Consider the following 12,242-nt stretch of genomic DNA (forward strand, 5'->3'; position numbering starts at 1 on the left):
GCAGAGGATACAGAGAATTTAAAAGCCAAATATTTAAACAGTATGATAAGTGTGATGAGTGGGATAAGCACTGGGTGGTGTGGGAGTACATAGGAAGGATATGCATCTCAGATCCTGAGAAGTAGTAGTGAAGGAAGGAGGTGAGGACATCTATAACACACTTGAAAGTCCAGTACTGAGAGAAAATAGAAGGATGTTCCATTGAGAAGGAGTGGTAAATGCAAAGTGAGTGATTAGGTGGTCTTTTTCACGAAGGGCAAGTAATTTCATGAGGTCAGAATGTACAGTTCTGGGTGAAGCAGGGTACAGAGAGATGAGACTGGTTGGTGGTCTCATCTGAATGATCTTGAGCATTAAACTAAGCATTTGGATTTTATCCAGAAAGCACTGGGGAGCCGTAAAGTCTTGAGGAGGAGAGTGAGAATCTCAGATTTGCATTTTAGAAAGATCATTCTAGTTCTAGTATGGAGAATGGACAATAAGCGGCAGGATTTGTAGAGCAAGAGCCATCACAAGAGGCTGTTGTAATCTAGGATAAAGATGATGGTGGTCTGAGCTGTGGTATGATAGCGGGAATAGAGAGAAGTACCCAGAGATCAGAGAGATTTGGAGGGAAGAACTGACAGACCTTTGTGATTGATTGTTATGAGGGATGAATAGATAAAGAGATGTTTTCTGGCCTGGGTCACTGAGTGGTGCCATTTCCTAACTCTCTCTGAAACCTAGTCCTCTTCCATCTCCACATTCTGGGAAATACCCCCATAGGCTCCATAATCTAGCCACTAGGCTGACCATCCTCTAAATCTGGTTCCTGACCCTATGACCCTACCATACCCTAACCTTCTCTTTATATATATATATATTTTTTTATATGACAGTATATATATATATATATACATATATCCATGTACTAAACATCTAAGTATTTAAAAGCTATACATTAAAGCAACAAACTGTTAAATAAAAGGTACTCTACCCTCTTATCTTGAAAAATATATCTTAACAGCAACTGGTTTATATTTAGAAATCTGGGACTTCTCTAACCCCTAGCCTGATCTCTTCTTCTTTCCATCCCTAGCTCTGTCACATTCACTCCCTTATGGACCTTATACAAAAGTGTGTGTTCAGTGCAGCTATACATCTAAATTCCATCTATACTCCAGGCCAAAAGGACTCTTTGGCAGGGGATTCTGGTGTCCTGGGTACTTGAAAAGTGGTGTAGGAGCATGGAGGCATGAGCTCTGGATAGGCATGATGTCTCCTTGGCCTTAAGTTTTCTTCACTCTGGAGGAGGAGAAGGCCATCTAAAACAGTCACCCAAGGTAAAGGTTCCTCTTCCCAGGTCTAAGGGCATGGTCAATGAAGTCTTATAAACTTGGCTCAAATCCCTGTTCTGATACTTACATTTCTTTAATCCTGGGAGGCCTCCATAAGACTCAGTTTCCTCACTTGTAAAACAGGGGTAACAATACCTTCTTCATGGGGTTATTGTGAAAATCAAATAAGCTAATATGTGCAAAGGTTTACATTGGTTTCCTTCCAGCTTACCACCATCCTTCCCTCAATGTATCCATGGAGGCTGGGGAAAAAATATGAAGTTTTTTTTGGTTTTATTTAAAAAAAATTTTTTTGTTTTTCAGTAAGGCTGCCTGGCACGAGTGGGTCTGGGAAAAAGTAGTTTATAAAACTAATCTGGGCAGTAGTAATCCTTGGTTAGGCTAGGACCATATGGTAGAAAAAGTAAGAGTAAATTGTCCTGAATGCAGATAAAGGAGAAATGGCAATAGCATAAATGCTTTCACAATCTGTTTTGCTGAAGGTACCAGCTGGTTACTGTTTTGATTCTTGGTTTTCAGGTTAAGGCAGGGAAAGAAAAGGTGTGAGCAACCTAAAATAATAGAAAATCCAAACATCATTTTTTGATGACCAGGAACACAGTCAGAGAAATACATGGTTATACACATGTATGGGTTTGTCTTTCAAATACACAGATCAACCCTCTTATTAAGGTGGTTTTGTCATTGTTCATATATATATATATATATATATATTCTTATCACATGCTGTCACTATTGCTATTCCTGCAGCCTGGAATGTTCTTCTTCCTCCTCCTTAATCATTCCAAATCCTGCTCATTATTCCAGGCCCACTCCTTCCATGTTAGTGTCCCTGCCCACTGCACCCGCCTCCCCCACCACCACCGCCATTTCCCTGCACTCTTCCTAGTCTGTTTCATTTAGAACTTAGTATATTAAATATATTTATTGTCATATTGTTCTTTTCCTCTTTCATGTGTGCAAGCCTTGTGTTTTCATATAGAGTCTAAACTTATTAAGGGCAGGAACTACATTTCTATTTCTCTTCCATTTTCTATGATGTCTATATATTCATTCAATATACATTTATTGAGTTTTCATGTGCCTGGACCTGTGTTAGGTGTTGGGGATGCAAAAATGAGTGGAGATATATATATGTACATAGCTTCTTCACTGGAGGTGCTAATAATGTAATGGACTCATGGTTTGATAACTGCCTATAAAAGTGTTGAGCACATAATGGGCCCTCAAAATAGGTTTGATGGATTGATGAACCATGCTGCTTCTCAACTAGGCATCCAATGAATGAATGAATGAATGAATGAAACAACTGAATAACTAGCCACTGACACAGCTGTTCCAGGTGTAACATATGAACCTAGTTTTCACAGACTTACAGATATAAGACTAGTTTGAGGGGAGAAGTGATATTTAGAGTCATCAAAGCAGAGAATCAATTGTCTTTTCAGGACAGTGTTCACTTCTGTCCTTAGGGTTTAGTGATTGAATCATGAAACATTTAATAGGCATTGGTAAGTACATTTTTTTTAATTTTTAAAAAATGTATTGTGGTAACATATATACAACACAAAATTTCCCATTTTCACCACTTTCATGTACAATTTATGACATTAATTACTGTTGAATACCTTTTGTCAATTTGTGTCATTCATGTTGGTGAATATGAGAACTGTGTCCATCATTATAATAAAACAGCTAATTATTAAGTTCTTAATGTGTTAGACATTGTGCTGATCTCTTTACATGAATTATCGAGATCCTAACAACAACCCTATGATGTAGGTACTATTGCATCCCCACTTTACAGAAGAGAAACAGAGGCAGAGCAAGTAAGTGGTAGAGTCAGGATTTAAATCCAGGAGCTCTGACTCCACATCATGCTGTTTACACAGCGAATTGGAAGAGTGAAGCGCTCTTGCACTGGCCCTGCCGTTTACTCACTATATGACTAACAGAAGTCAGTTCTGCTCTCAGGCCTTCAGCACCTTCTACTACATAGCTAGTAGATGACAGCACCGGATTTAAAGCGAATTCTTCTGAATCCAAGCTCACTGCTCTTTCCATCACCCTCAGCTGCCTAAATCTGGTGGTGATTCTTTAAATCTCGTCTTTCTCTCCCTGTAGTTGCAGGGGCAGCTAGTGGTATTGTCATTTGCAACGTGGGTATCCCTTTTTGAGTGAAGACTTTGACAGATTCGTGAAAAGCTTGGCTGATGGGGAATACAAGAGAGAGTTGCAGAAGACCCCTGATCCCAATTTCTTCCTATGAACCCACCCCTCAATTCCTTGGTTTAAATGAAATATCTCCCAGTATCAGGATACTTGCTGTTAAGGCCCTAGTCAGAGAGCACAAATATCCCAAATCAGGTTTTGATAGAAAAGTAGGTTGTGGGTCCAATTCATTTCTGAGTGTGGCACTAGATGGACACGGGTGAGACTGAGATCAGGTAACATGAAAGAGCATGCAAAGCTACCTTCTCTGAGGAGCCTTCACATAGAAACCAAAGCTGTCCAAATCCTTCATTCTGTCCTTTCACAGATGGGATTTGGCCTCCCAGGTATGCAGACGAAGGATGATATTTATCTGAACAAGGGTGCATTGTTGCCAAACATCAGTCAGTGTTTTAAATTGGCGTACACAGATGAAATTGGTTTGCTGCACCCTTTAGGCTATTTGACTCATCTCTTCCCGCTTAGTGTCCCTCTTCCTCGTATCAAGGGTGGCCATGTGTTCTCTTCTCACCACAGTAGCCTCTGGCTGTAGCCTCAGCTGGGGTGTCTGCTGGCATCCTTCCCTAGGGTTTTTTTTCACTACCAGACAGCCAGAGAGAAAGGCCTTTAAGTCCCTGCCTTCATCACCTTCCCTGCCTCCAATTTCATCTTGCTTTCTTTCAGAACCATTTGTATGAATGCTGGTTTCCTATATGCTTTTTTCCAACCTCCTCTATTCCCCAAATAAAATTCTACAGAGACCAGGGAGAAATATCTGTCCCTTTCGCTCGCACACACATACACGGTCTCACTCACAAACAGAGTGGCAGGCAGACATCTCTCTTACCATGCCGGCCCCCAAATCAAAACCAGATCACTCTTCTTCCAGGATATGGGTACACCCTTTAGGGGGATTTACCTGAGGTTATGGAAGGGCTGAATTTCTGAAGCCTCTACTCAGGCTACAGCTGAAGGCCTGGGCACCAGGAGTTTGGTTCAATCTGTGTGTGTGTGTGTGAATGAGTTTGTGAAGTTATTTTCCCTTAAGCAGAGGGTAGCTTTGATTGTAGGTTAGAATTCTAAGGGGGGAGGGGAGGGGGGAGTTGTGAATGAGGGGAAAAAGTCCTGCTCTGACCCCTGAAGGTGGGGAGTCAAGAAGGCTTGGTCCCTGCCTTTCTGGGAACCCCCAATCTTTGTGGGAAAACCCGGACTCAGATAGGATTGCTCCAGAAGTGGGAGTCGGGAAAACAGTGAAACTTCCATAACAAATCGACATACAAACATTTGCAAAGGAATTCACGCACGAAAGACATCCGTCAGCTTCAAAAACATAACAGAACTGGGGCAAAGGGACGGTGGTACAAGTGCGAGAATTTAAATAGGAACGTTTGGGAAACCTCGGAGGGAGCTGTGTGTGGAAAAGAGGGATGGGAACCGTAGCATAGTGTAAGTCTTTCCCGGGGTCTCCCGCTCACCAGTCGCGGACAGAGCTGGGCGAGGCGCCCCCCGGGCAGGCTCCGCCCTCCTGGCGGCATCGGCTCTCCGGGTCCCCCACCCCACCTGACCCCTCCGGCTCTCGCTTCGTCCCTTGCCATCCCCAGGCCCTTTCCTCCACACCTACTCCTCCCGGTCCCCCGTGATAATCTCCTAACATCTTTTCAAATCCAATTACCAAATTAATTGACGTGCGAAACGGGAGGCAAACAGAAAGGGGCGGTAAACATTGGGCGGTTCAGATTTATCCTTCGGCCTCCGCAGGCCCCGGCCGGGCGAGATTTACTGGGCCTCGAACACAGCGACAGTTCAAACCTTTGATTAATCATGTTTTTCTCTCGGCCCCATAATTTAGTTGCTCTTTTTCCTTCCCAGCCTTTTTTTTTTTTTTATCAGTGGAAACAGAGACGGAGTCCTCATCAGCTTCAATTACAAATATTAAGCCCCTGGACAGTACTTTGACAGAGGCGGCCAGCCACCCCCCCCCCCCCCAGCCCGCCCCCCTAAATCATCCCCGAATTAACATCACAATCGGCGGCTGGCGCGCGTTCAGATTTAAATGGTGGCATATTGTTCGCGAACCGTCTCGTTCAGACTTGCGAGTTCTAAGCTCGCGGCGGCAGCCTCCGCCTCTCCCCGCTCTGGCTCTGGGCCTCTGGAACCGCGGGAGGCTCCGGGGCCCAGTTCCCCGCAGCGGGGCTGCAGGCGGGGGGCGCGGCGGGGTAGGGGCGAGCCGGTTGGTGAGAAAGGGCTCGGATGCGGAGGGCAAGTCAGGCGGAGGAAGAGGAACTGCAGAAGCGGGGGGCTAGAGTGGGGATGAGTCCGGCGGAGAAAGAACTGCAGATGCAGATGGAAAGGGAGAAGTGGCTGCATTTGGACCGGTGGTGGTGTTGGTGGGAGCATTATGCATATAATATGCAAATGTGACGCAGAAACAGCAGTTTGGAAGGGAGACCTTTGGGGGAAGATTGTGCACGCCTTGACCCCCGGCAAGGTCTGTGGGGCACCAGAGGGTCGTGGCGGAGTGGTCAGGAGGTAGAGAAATCTCTTGCTCTTTGAGTCCTGAAAGGAGACTGTGAGGCGGATTATTTCCATTTCCTCAGCATAGTTTCTGTATCCCAGAGAAAACTGGCTGGAGGACGTGAATATAGACGTCAGGATGGACTTCCTGGGGAGAAGACCCAGAGTGAGGTTGAAATATCCCCACAGAATTTTTCAGAATAGAGAATCCTCCAAGTAGCCAGATTTCTCTGAAAGCTTTTAGGGAAAAAGATAGGATTACTATTTGGCTCTGTCCTACTCAAAGGGCGGTGAAAAGGGAGAGTCATTCCTCTGACCCTATCAGTCCTAAAAGAATGATGGAGCCCGAGAAGAAAAGTGTCAATCTTGGTGTCTACGTTCCAAGTTATTTTCATATGCACTTGTCTCTTAAGGCTTACCTGCACCAATCGGCAGGAGCCGATTTCTGCCTAGCAACATCCCAACCAATGAAGATGCAATTAAGACCGCCCGCTCAGTTCATCCTTAACTACGATTGGCTGTTTGCAGTATGCGCAGCCCAAGTTTTCATTGGCTGTCGGCCACCTGTATGGAAAAGAAATTAGTCCTGACACACAGCCGAGATTTCTCCCGGTTCTCAGCAGTGTGGACCTGTGGCTTACTGCGCTGAAGCCTAGAAGCTCAGAGCCGGAACTCTTGAGCTTGCTTTTGGCCTGTGTGCTTATTCTTCCTCCAAAGAGAGCTCTCGAACTTTCCCCCTTTCTCTCTGCGGCTCTGCCTGGGGCCCAGTCTGAAAGAAAAACGACCAAATAATGCAGGAATAATGCGGATTTGCGTGCTCTTTGCATCATCCTGTCATTCTCTCGGTTCAATGTCAAATTTTTGTCCCTTCCCTCCAGTGCCGCCTCCGTGTCTGCCCCTTTCTCTCTTCCCGGTCCAACCAAGTCTCAGCTTCTCTCCATGTGGGTTTCTTCAGTCCCTGCCTCTTGTTCCCCCAACCCCCCTGTTCGGGCTCAGCTTCCTCAATCGCCGATTGCTCCCTTTTTTTCCACCCAGGATCCAGGCGTCTCGCTCAACAATCTAATGCCCGGTTTAGGAGTGAGTTAGAGTGGGAGAGGACCCCCACCCTCAAAAAAAAAAAAAAAAAAAAAAAAAACACCTCCATCCTCTTTCCCCATCCATTTTCTCCGAGGGAGCCGAGTTTGACAGCGAATTCATTCCGAGCGGGGAGGGTGATTTATTCTTCAAATATACCGACAAGTGCGGGCATGATGGAGCCCATTAAAATGTTGGGAGATTGTTTTTATGATTGAAGTCTGTATTACTCCAACCATAAAGAAAGAGAGCAAGGAGTCATTAGCATTTTCATGATGGTGTATTTCTGCTTGTCTCCGCGCCATCACTCATCTTTACTGCCCGTCCCTTTGCTCTCGCTCTGCTACAACGAGGAGAGACTGCAGCCTGAGTTGGGGCTGGGGGTGGGGGAAGGCGGGGGCCAGAGATCCTCCAGCTTCTCTGCCCTTCACGCCGAATCCTCACCCTCCGTGGGATGCTGATCTGGGGGTGAGAGGCCGAACACAGACCAGTTGCCTCAGCTTCCTTCTGTGGGCCCCTCCTGCCCCTGAATGGTGGGAGCAGGGGCTTCTGTCCAAATAGTGCTTGAAGAAGTGGGCAGGTTGGTGTTGAGGAAGAGGATGTAATTCTTCCTTTCTTTGGCTCTTCCCTTCCTGGCCTCCACACTATTTCCAGTTCTCTAGGGTTGTTTGTATAGAAAGGGTAGTCAGGAATTCCGGGCTGAGGGCTGGATACACCAGAGTAGGAGACGACAAGAGGTAGGAGACCTCAAGTCCCTAGGTTTGGGGACTGTGTTGTCAGGAAGTTGGGAGCATGGACATTTCACTTCTGTCTCTCTACTCCTTAAAAGACCCCTTGATCTTGCTCTGGGATGAGTTTGAGCCTCCTGTCTCCACCCCCATTCCCAAGTTCTTGCTCCCTCCTAATTTTCTGAGTCCTTGATTCTTTACTACCTAATCATTTACAACAAGGCCTTCCATACCTCAAGGAACAAATTCATATCTCCCAAGAAAATAAAAGAGATTGAAATAATCACTGCTGATGGTAGGAGCTTGGAGAAAGTTGGCTGTGGGTAATACTTTCCCCAGGTGCCCAAGGATCATTGTACTCACCCCTATCTTCTGATGAGACTCTTGAAATAAAGAAACATTTGCTCCAAGTTGGGCACAACCTGCCTGCATATCCTATTGTCCCAAAGTGCTTGAGTGGGGGTTGGTTGGGATAAAGATTAGATTAAGGGTGATGGATGAGAAAGTGTAGAAGTAGTGGTGGGGAAATGGAAACGTTAACTAGGTAGACATTAATAGTGATAACAGCGATTAGTGGAGTATTTTCCTGTTGGTCCAGTGCTTTCTCAGTGATGTCTCCCAATAATGAAAAAGGTAGGTTTCATGACCTGCATTTCATAGGTGAGGAAACCAAGGCTCAGGCCGGGATGGTGGGAGGGTGGGTGGTTGCACCTAAGATCACTTAGCTAGAAAGCAGAAACTCAAGATTTGAAACCTGGTCTGTCTCCACTATCTAATGCTGCTTGAGGAGGTCGGGTCTCTAAAGTAGAAGTCGGGATAACATTTTAAAGTATGACCTACTTCATCTGCGTTCATAAGAAAGTGAAGACAATCTGTAAGTGCTTAAAGATTTTAAGAGAAATTGTACTAGGAATATTCATCCCATTGCCATTGAGTCTGGGTAGTTGGGTAGTAGTTAGCATTGCTGGGGTTCACTCCTCTCAAGTCATCCAGTGAACATTATTTGAGCACTTACTATGGGTCATCTTTTGATCATATCCTTCCCCTGCTTTCATGTTCCCCTGCAGGAGGGTACCTTCTGGGCTCTGGAGTCCTGGGCAGAGGTAGAAGCTAGGCAGCTGGGCAGAGATGGAACAAAGTGGGGTATGGAGGTGAGAGTCCCCCTCCAGTCTGCACAGTGCCCAGAGGCAGCCTCAGCGGCGGCTCCAGATTTACAGCTGCCCCGGTGCTGATGCCATAAAAGCAAACGATCCTTCTCTGTACTAATTTCTGTGTAATTAGATCTCTCCTGGTATGGAAAGTGGGGAGTGGGGGTGGCCAGCAGGGGAGGGTGCCAAGGACTCTTCTCAGAGGTAGGAGGAGGGGCTGTAGGACACACAGGGCTTCACGTGGGGCAGATTGAACCTGTATCCACTGTATCTCAGATGGGAAATGCAATGCTGCACACGTGGAAGGCAACGTGGCAGAAGGGTTCTGATGCGTCAACACCCTTATGCTCAGGATGGGGACAGACAGACCTGGGATCATGCGCAAAAATTTGGCTCCTTTGTGTACACACAGGAGGTTTCGAAATCCTTAGAGGAGCTATGCACAAAGTTCCCCACAGGCAACTAGATGTCAACCCCCCTCAGAGAGGCTTGAACAGCAAAGAATTCTTACAGCTCTATCCACATTTGCATCCACTTGTGCCAAATAATATTATATACATACACTTTACCTGCTTGAGGACAGATGCACATGTCTCTTAATCAAATCTGAAATTTAGTGTCTGCATGTATTAGGAACTCAAGAAATGCTGTTCTCTTCTGCCCACCTCTACCCTGCCTGCCCAGCTCTTAGAGGTAGAAAACAGAAGGGTGAATAAAGCCCTTTTTCTAAGTAAGGTTTTCTTTATGAGAGTTGGAGATGGATCCTGTGAAGTCAAGGAAAAAATAGGGAAAGATCCTAGAATCTTGCCTTTTCCTGGGAAGAGCAAAGCCTCAGAGAGGGAAGAAATACAGTTATTATTACTGCCTTCTCCCTCCCCCATGGTGACAACTACTGACCATGGATATGGCAGGAATGCCATTTGGAGCTATACTCTACTGAGCTAAGTATTCATACACTGGAGAGCATTTGTGGAGGGACCTCAGAGGGCCCAATATCCAACCCTCCTCAGCAGCCTGAATCTTTCACAGTATGCCTGCCAGGAAGTCCACGGGCTTCTACTTGCATGCTACTGCTGAACTGGAGCTCTTTGCTTCTACTTGCATGCTACTGCTGAACTGGAGCTCTTTACTTCAAATGCAGTCTGCCCTGTCACTGGATAACTACAGGGGTTAGAATGTGCTTCAGTAGAATCGAAATCTGTCTTCTTTTTAATTTCAGAATATACTGTTTCTAACTACCTGTCATCCCTCCTTGAGTTATTCTAATATTTTAAGACCAGTTCAATCTAAGCATTAATCCTCCCCTAACAAAAGCAATAACAATTAGATGCCCATTGGAAAATCAGGAAATTTTGATCTCCACAGATGACTGTCATGTACTTAAGCCCTTGTACTAATGGGTAATTCCTGATTAACCTGACTAATGAAAATGTATCACAATAAAGAAAGGTTTGTCATGCCTTGTTATCACTTCATAAGGCCGTCACTCTAGATACCTGCCATAACATTAGAATATTTCTATCCCAATAAAACATGATCATGATGTGCTTGGCTAATAAAAAGGGGAAAAGCAGTGTATTAAAAATATGTTTTAAATAATTTGCATGAGTGATGAAAATATAAACCACCACCATCATCATTGTCAACATCATCCCCAGTTTATTTGCCTTTTGAAATCCCTGCCTGACCCTGGGGGTGGGAGATAAAGGAGGGTGGATAAAGGAGGAGGGAGGCAGAAAATTAGCATCTATTAAATGCTTACCATTGCCAGGCACTGTGTTAAACACTCGCAACCACCCTGTGAGACAGGTATTATTAGGCCCTTACAGTCAAGGAAACTGGGCTCAAAGAAGTTAATTAAATAACTTAGCTGAGATCATGCCAACTATTGACCAGGGGATCAGGATTTCCACTCGAGAAGTCTGATTCCCAAGCCCACACCCTTTCCCCTAAATCTGAACTGGGTAATTTGACCCCAGCAGTGGCTCACTGAGTGGAGCTGTGCTACTGATGTGAACACTGTTGAGGAGACATGCCAGGCTCCAAGATACCCAGACTCCCTGGAGGACAGCCAGGAGTTCAGAGCCATTAGCTTTGTGGTTTTTGTGCTGGGTCATAATGCTGCCTTCACCCCCGGGTTCTCACACATAATCATGGGTGGTACTACCAGCACCGTCACTGTTCACAGTGTCCCATCCGACATACGCAGGGACTCATGCAGACTGGCTGTACCTTCTTTTCTCCCAGGCTGTGGTGCGTGTGCAGCCAGCAGGGGTCGCCGGCACACCAGGAATTACCACTTGCTGGGCCTGTCTCCCTCTGCCCCAGCAGAACAGAAATGTTTCTCCTCTTCTAAGATCTCTTGCTTTACCCTCTCTTCCTTTGCCCTTCCCTCCCAGTTTCCCTTCCCGCCGCCAGGCTCTGTAAGTTTCTAAAGATAAGCTGGGTAGTTGCCCGCCATATAGCACCCTTAGCTGCCCAGCCCCAACCTAGATCAGGGATGAGGAATTCGGGCTGTCAGTGGTGCCTTTAGGAATGGCCAGGGAGCAAGTAAGGTGCCCAGAGTGCCTTAATCTTCTGGTTCAGCCTTGTTCGATTAGGACTCTCCCTTCTCTCAGTGATTCCCCAATACCTATCGCTTCTCAGCAGCCTTCACTACACCCTGTCTTGGCCATCCTCTTTGGGATCCTCATGGATCCTCATCCATGGATCCCAAGATCCATGTAGCATCTGTCCCACGCATTCTCAATACCCCCAAATCCCTCTAGCTCCCTCATCTTCAGAAAGCCTAAGAATGAAGGACAGGAAAATCTCTCTTGGAGTGATCTCCATTGTGCCATTGGTTTTGGATGAGAAATCATGGTATGGGAGTACAGGAGAGTGATCCAAGTACCCCGCCTCACAAGAGAGAGGGGTCCATGTCTGCTCCCTGCAGGAAAGGGGTCCAGGCACTGGCTGTGAGGCAGCCATGGCTGCTTTCAGGGAGGGGCACCTCTCCGCTCTCTTCTGCACTTTCCCCTCCCCTGCTGTAGTAACAGAGCCCCAGCTTTTCTATCTCCCCATCTCTCTGTCGTCCCCTCCCCCCAACTCTTGGAGCCCATTGATTGGCGGCTGCCTGCTGCAGGGCCGGCTGGGTTTATGGCTTTGCGGCAGCTGGGGAGAAAGCGAGGCCAGAGACAGAAAAATGGAGACTGTCCAAGAAATTGAGAAGGATGAATGAGTAAAAGAAA

The sequence above is a fragment of the Tamandua tetradactyla genome, chromosome 7 (assembly GCF_023851605.1).
Source record: "Tamandua tetradactyla isolate mTamTet1 chromosome 7, mTamTet1.pri, whole genome shotgun sequence".
Lineage (NCBI taxonomy): Eukaryota > Metazoa > Chordata > Mammalia > Pilosa > Myrmecophagidae > Tamandua > Tamandua tetradactyla.